Source organism: Falco cherrug, chromosome 4, assembly GCF_023634085.1.
Source record: "Falco cherrug isolate bFalChe1 chromosome 4, bFalChe1.pri, whole genome shotgun sequence".
NCBI classification, from domain to species: Eukaryota; Metazoa; Chordata; class Aves; order Falconiformes; family Falconidae; genus Falco; species Falco cherrug.
The window spans coordinates 110,247,633-110,255,032 of record NC_073700.1 but is presented as its reverse complement, the minus strand read 5'-3'; positions in this window follow the sequence as shown (position 1 = coordinate 110,255,032).

The following is a 7,400-nucleotide window of genomic DNA, read 5'->3' as shown; positions in this document are numbered from 1 at the left end:
CTGTGCCTCTCCATATGTCAATGGCCATGCTTGTTTCAGAATTCTCCTGAAGAGTTTTGACTAAAAAAAAAAAAATAATCCTGTAATACACTACTGTCGGTGTCATAGAATCACAGAATGGTTTAGGTTGGAAGGGACCTTAAAAGATCATCTAGTTCCAGCCCCCCTGCCATGGGCAGGGACACCTTCCACCAGACCAGGTTGCTCCAAGCCCCGTCCAGCCTGGCCTTGAACACTGCCAGGGATGGGGCATCCACAGCTGCTCTGGGCAACTTGTTACAGTGTCTCGTCACCCTCACAACGAAGAATTTCTTCCTAATAGCCATTATAAATCTACCCTCTTTCAATTTAAAGCCATCACCCCTTGTGCTATCACTGCATGCCTGTCCTCTCCAGCTTTCTTGTAGGCCCCCTTTAGGTACTGGAAGGCTGCTGTAAGGTCTCCCTGGAGCCTTCTCCAGGCTGAACAACCCCAGCTCTCAGCCTGTCTTCATAGGAGAGGTGCTCCAGCCTCTGATCATCTTGGTGCCCCTCCTCTGGACTCGCAGAGTCCTAGATACCTTGAGACAGTTAAGGTCGCCCAGCTATGTTTTCTTAGAAGGTGAAAAAAAGATGGGTAGGCCTGGAAACCCTCATATGGTGTGCTGAGGAGCAAATGAAAGAATTTAGTCTCTGCTTGGTGTTTTTTCAATACTGTTTTACAAATCAGTACTGTAAGTTTTCTCAGTAGCTTCAAAAGCCATTTATATTATGAATCAAAACTTGTAATTGTAAAAAAATTACAGTTAAACATTGCATTGGCTAAACTGATGATAAATTACCTTTTTACATGTAACAGCTTTGTCGAGTTGAGATTTTTTTTATTACTGGGTTTGGGCAGAATTCAGTCACCATCTATTTGTGGCTCTAGGAAAAACCTGATACGCCTGTTAGTGTGTGGGTTCCCTTGCACCAGGTAATGATAATTTCAGAGCTTAGTTAGCTTCTCTTGCCTGTTCCTTAGGCACATGACTCCAGCTTTGTCATATGGGTAAGCCTGCTGCAGAGTTCATGGCTTAATCCTTTGGGGCCTATGATAGAAATCTACGGATAGATAGATATACATCTAGTATATAGGATTCTGAAATCCTTGGGGTTTTTAACCAGTAGTTTGAGAAATGCACGGGCTAAACAAGGATTCCAAAGCGGTTTACTTTCTCCTGCCTGCTTCTTCAGTATAGAGTGCTTTTTAAAGTCTTAAAACTGTTATTCTACAGTTTGTGTTTTATTGTCTGAAACTGCATTTTCTATGCTTTGTTTCAAGTGTGGATATGAAGTTTATATGAAGTTGTTGATTTGAAGTGATACAGGTTAAACGGTTGATTTAAATTATTGGTTATTGTAAGTGGTAGACAGTTTTTTGTTGAAAGGTTGATTCTCCTCAATTGTTAACCCTTAAAGTACAGATTTGCAACTAGATACAGCTTTTACATTATGTTTGGTTCTTCCTTCTGTCTATTTATAAATATGCACTGTATTCACATTAAACAGCTTTACAGCTTGTTAGGCAATTATTTAGATTTCTGATTTTTTACGTTATGATGGTAGAAATGCTGACTGGTACTTGTTTCCTTTTTCTCCTCACTTTGTGTCAAACTCCATTTTGATAGTAATGAAATGCAACACTTTAAAGTTACAAGTTATGTAAAATGCTGAATGTGCTGCATACATATGCAAAAGTTAACAAATGTTATTAATTAAAAATTAACTGATTAAATAAATGAGGTATCTTCTGTAGTTAGTGGGTTGTGCGGAGGTTTCTCATCATTGTCCTTTCTTATACCGAACAAATAGGTTTTGCTGTCCTTTCATGATCACTCTATATTGGTGCTGCTGTCCTGAAAAAAACAAACGAACACCACCACCACCCCCCAGTTCTGCTTCTACAATCCTACCCCTCACCCTGGCTGAAGAAAATACGCTTGAGTTAAGGGTAACCAGATAGTGCTAGGTTACGCAAAATACAAATCATGATCAGTTACGGCATCATCCTCTCAAAGCCTGGTTCTTATTTCTTTGCTAGGAAAAAATAAAACTCTTAATTTGTTCATTAGTATTAAAGTAATTGCTGTTAAATGGAATAAAACAATTCTTAGTAACCACAAAAAAACTATGGCGTTGCAAGTGAATTTTATCAGTTCAGTACAAATGGATTCTGTGTGCTCTGTGGTAACTCTAGTTTTACAGTCCAGTTCTCTTTAAAACTGATAGTTTCTTAACAGTAGGTTACAGCACTTCTAGGACTCAACATATGTTGCCATCATTTCAAATGTAACTAGAAGTAAATATTTCCTTTAACTGCAAATTATTATTTGTCTTATTTATGTGCCTGAATTAGGCTCTTGCACTATAAAAGATTGTCCTTCTTTCTTGTTCTAGCAGCTTTCTCCAACATCCTTGGCGTTTTCCTTACCTTGGTCTCCTTCTCTTTCTGTTTGGAATGTCTTCTCAAAATGCCACCTTTTTTTCAGCTGTTGAATTTAGCTGCTTGTGTTAAGGCACATCTCCACTGCTGACAGAGGCCTCTGAACTTGGACTAGCAGGCCAGCCGGATGCCCCCAGACTTGTTTCCCAGGTGCCTCCCCCAAAATGAAAAGTCTTACTGCACATACTTCCTGCACCTTACGAGCTGAAGTGCAGCGCCGTGGAAATAACGGCTGTACGGTGCCCGGACCAGAACACTGCGGGGCCAAACAGAGCCCCGTTTTTCCCTGTGATAGATGAAGCTGTGTCTCCACTAGCTCAAGGAGTTGTGCTTTGTTTTGCAGAGCGAACACGCTGACGGGCTGTTGGGGGGTTTATCTGACTCAGGTGTATACCTTTCAAGGGTAGTTTCTGACTAATAGTGTTTTGTGTTCTCCCAGCCTTTGGCTGAGACAATGCTTGAGCTGGCATAGAAGTGTTTGGTAGTACCTTTATCTTAGCAGGACCTGGAAAGAGTTGCAGAAGCTTTGAGCTTCACTCCTGCTCCTTCTTGTTGGGACATTCCCAGCTGTCAGCAACGTCAGATCCTTTTGAAGTTCAAATGGAAAACTACCATCTCCCAAAATCCCTTTCAGGGACCACTATGAAAGCACTCTGGGTTCTCATGTCAAATAAATGATAGATGGTTTAAGCATAATTTAAAAAAAAAAAAGCAGCACTTGCCCTAGAAAAGAGCCTGTAATTGATCCAGCCCCATGGAAGCAGGAATGGTGCTTTTCTTCCTTGTAAAGTACTGTGGGATTTACTAACGAGAGAGAACTGGGTATGATTCCCAGGGCTCCAGATAACGCCTTCCAGGTGGGAGCTCATAGTCTTGTGTCTGAAGATGCTAGCATTGATAGCGTGGTGTCTGAGAATGCAATAGCCTTTTGTGATGGATTTTCTGACTAGATAATGGTTTTAGTCAATGGTCAAGTACTTACACTCATTGCAGTGTCTGCAAAATTAATCTGGTGAAAAGATAGTCCTCCTGGGTGTGGTATTGGATGGCAGGGCTTGGTGTGTTTCCTTTGCTGGATGTACAAACCTCTCAGATTTGCCAGACCAGCAGAGGTGTCTTTGGTTTCTACATCTAATTCCTTCTTCCCAAAAATGGTTTTCTTAGGTGCACTGCTCTGTGCAGGGTTCCTTCCCATTTGAAATCCATGTGTTTTTTTGCTTCAAAATTTGTCAAAAAACACTGGGCCTTGTTGCCTGACTTTGTATAAGCAGGGTCATCAGGAAGTTGCCTCTATAAAGAAAAGACATGTTAAAGAAACTTGGAATCATAGGATCAGTTAGGTTGGAAAAGACCCTTAAGATCAAGTCCAACTATTAACTACAAAGCCCACCACTAAACCATGTCCCTAAGTGCCACACCTACACCTCTTTTAAATACCTCCAGGGATGGTGACTCCACCACCTCCCTGGGCAGCCTGTTCCAGTGCTTGAGAACGCTTTCGGGGAAGAAATTTTCCCTAATATCCAATCTGAACCTCCCCTGGTGCAACTTGAGGCCATTTTGTCTCTTCCTATCACTTGTTACCTGGGAGAAGTGACGGACACTCGCCTCACTACAGCCTCCTCTCAGGCAGTTGTAGAGGGCAGTAAGGTCCCCCCCGAGCCTCCTTTTTTCCAGGCTAAACAACCCTGGTTCCCTGAGCCGCTCCTCGTAAAACTTGTGCTCCAGACCCTTCGCTGCTCTTCAGACACACACGGTCCGGCACCTCAGTGTCTTCCTTGTAGGCAGGGACCCAAAACTGAACGCAGGATTCAAGGGGCAGGCTCACCAGTGCTGAGTACGGGGATGTGGTCACTTCCCTAATCGTGCTGGCCATGCTGTTTCTGATAAAAGCCAGGGTGCTGTTGGCCACCTGGGCACACCGTCGGTTCATATTCAGCCGATTGTCCACCCACACTCCCAGGTCTTTTTTCACCAGCTATCTTCCCAGCCACTCTTCCCCAAGCCTGTAGTGTTGCATGGGGTTGTTGCGACCAAAGTGCAGGACCCGGCACTGAGCCTTGTTGAATCTCATACAGTTGGTCTTGGCTCATCGGTCGAGCCTGTCCAGATCCCCCTGTAGAGCCTTCCTGCCCTCCAGCAGAACAACATCCAACTTGGCGTCATCTGAAAACTTCCTGAGGGTGCAATTGATCCCCTTGTCCAGATCACTGATGAAGATATTAAACAGAACTGGTTCCAGTACTGAGCCCAGGGGAACACCGCTTGTGACTAGCCACCAACTGGATTGAACTCCATTCCCCACCACCCTTTTGACTCGGCCGGCCAGCCAGTTTTTAACCCAGTGAAGAGTACGCCCATCCAAGCCATGAGCAGCCAGTTTCTCCAGGAGAATGCTGTGGGAGATGACATCCAAGGCTTTACCGAAGTCTAGGCAGACAACATCCACAGCCTTTCCCTTATCCCTGAGCAGGTCACCTTGTCACAGGGGATCAGGTTAGTCAAGCAGGACCTCTTTTCATAAACCCATGCTGACTGGGCCTGATCACCTGGTTGTCCTGTATGTGCTGTGTGATGGTACTCAGGATGATCCGTTCCACAACCTTTCCCAGCACCACGGGCAGACTGACAGGGCTGCAGTTCCCTGGATCCTTCCAGCCCTTCTTGTAAACGGGCAGTTATCACATTTGATAACCTCCAGTCAACTAGGACCTCCCCAGTTAGCCAGGACTGATGATGAATGATGGACAGTGGCTCAGTGAGCACTTCTGCCAGCTCCCTCAGTACCTTTGGGTGGATCCCATTTGGCCCCATAGGCTTGTGTGTGTCTAAGTGGTGTGGCTGGTCGCTGACCATTTCCCCTTGGATTGTGGGGGCTTCGTTCTTCTCTGTGTCCCTGTCTGCCAGCTCAGGGGCTGGGTACCCCGAGAACAACTGGTCTTACTGTTAAAGACTGAGACAAAGAAGGCATTAAGTACCTCAACCTTTTCTTCATCCTTTGGCACTATGTTTCTCATCACATCCAATAAAGGATGGAGATTCTCCTTAAGCCCTCCTTTTGCTGTGAAGGTATTTATAGAAACATTTTTTACGGTCTTTTACTGCAGTAGCCAAATTAGGTTCTAGCTGGGCTTTGGCCCTTCTGATTTTCTCCCTGCATAGCCTCATGACATCCTTGTAGTCCTCCTGAGTTGCCTGCCCCTTCTTCCAAAGGCCATAAACTAGTTTTTTCCTGAGTTCCAGCCAAAGCTCTCTGTTCAGCCAGGCCAGTCTTCTTCCCCGCCAGCTCATCTTTTGGCACGTGGGCATGGCCTGCTCCTGTGCCTGTAAGATTTCCTTCTTGAAGACTGTCCAGCCTCCCTGGACTCCTTTTGCCCTTCAGGACTGCCTCCCAAAGGACTCTGTCACCTAGGCCCCTAAACAGACCCTCTGGAAGGGCAAGGTGGTGGTTCTGCTGAGCCCCCTCCTCCGAGAATCAAAACCCCTTATCATTTCATGATCACTGTGCCCAAGACAGCCTCAGCCATCCCATCACCCACAAGTCCTTCTCTGTTTGCAACCAGGTCCAGTGGGGCACCTTCCCTAGTTGGCTCACTTACTAACCTGCCTAAGATACAAATGCGCTGATTCTGCTTAATTTTATCCAAGGAATTCTTACAAAATAATCCTAAAGGTAGTTATAATCTCAAGGTAGGATGTGGAGACTTTATACAATGTAGTATCACAAGATTGTAAGTGGAGCACCATTGTCCATCCAGAGCAAAGATGAATTATGTCTCTTTGGATGGAAGGTGAGCAAATCTCCACCCTGTTCCCAACTTGAAGGTATTTTAAATTCCAGAACTGAGGTTATTTGTTCACACATCTGAAGGCGCGTGTCTGCTCTGGGAAATCATAATGAAAAGAAGACAGAGGTAATTTTCTTCTTCTTCTCAATCATTTCTAGATTAAATGCTTTCAGTCAGAAACTGTCTCTTTCATCTCATGCCTCTGCTGTGTACTGCGGCACTGAGCCACTGCCTTTCCTTCTCCCATCATCTTCATTAGGCTGAAAGTTTTTCTTGGGCCTGAGATCCAAGACTTAGAACTGGTTTAATTTGGTATAGCTCTTTATTTGTAGGAGTTTTTACAGACTGAAAGAGAACCTTGGTTATGCTTCTCATGATTTTTATTTTTATTCTAAGTATTAGCTAACCTGCTCCTAATGAAACAGATCTATGTTTCATTCATGCTTAGTAGAAGATGTGTTCCTTTGTTTTGTGTTCTGCAGTGGTTTGATTCTTTGTGGGGATGTATATAGAGGCAGCTGTTCACAGACGGAACATGTATATTGAAGCAAATTGATGCTCTGCATGAACATTTGTCAGAGTGGAGCACTGCTTTTCAGGCTGAACTTCTGAAATTGTTTCTCACAGTATTTCTACCTGAAGGGAGAAGAACAGGGAGAAGTCTCACCGGAGCACACCTGCAAATCACAGCTCAGCATTTCACACTCAGCAGATTTAAGACAAGAGTTTATACTTTCTGCATGTTTACCCAAGCTGAAACTTCAGACCTTCCAAGGCACGCTTGCTTCAGTTTGATCCCTTTGAGATGCTTCACAGGACACATTCTCTTGTAGGTGAATTAGTTTCTCTCTGATCAGTATTGGGTTTAGCCACTGTACGCAGAATTCCTCCAAGCAGGAAGGTCTAATAAGGAGCATCATAAGAGACTGGTCATAATGTATTTAAATGCCAACAAGCTTGTGGTTTTCCTTCAATGCCATGATACTTCAGAGCTGATATGCTTAAAGCTTTTGTTTTAGTACTTGCTGTAGAGATTTTTGGTGGAAGTATATAGACAGAGGAAATATTTGTATCCCAACTTCTCACCAGCTTGACAGCTAAAAATAGTGAATGATAACAATCACAATGGGGATGATTTGTAGTCATTT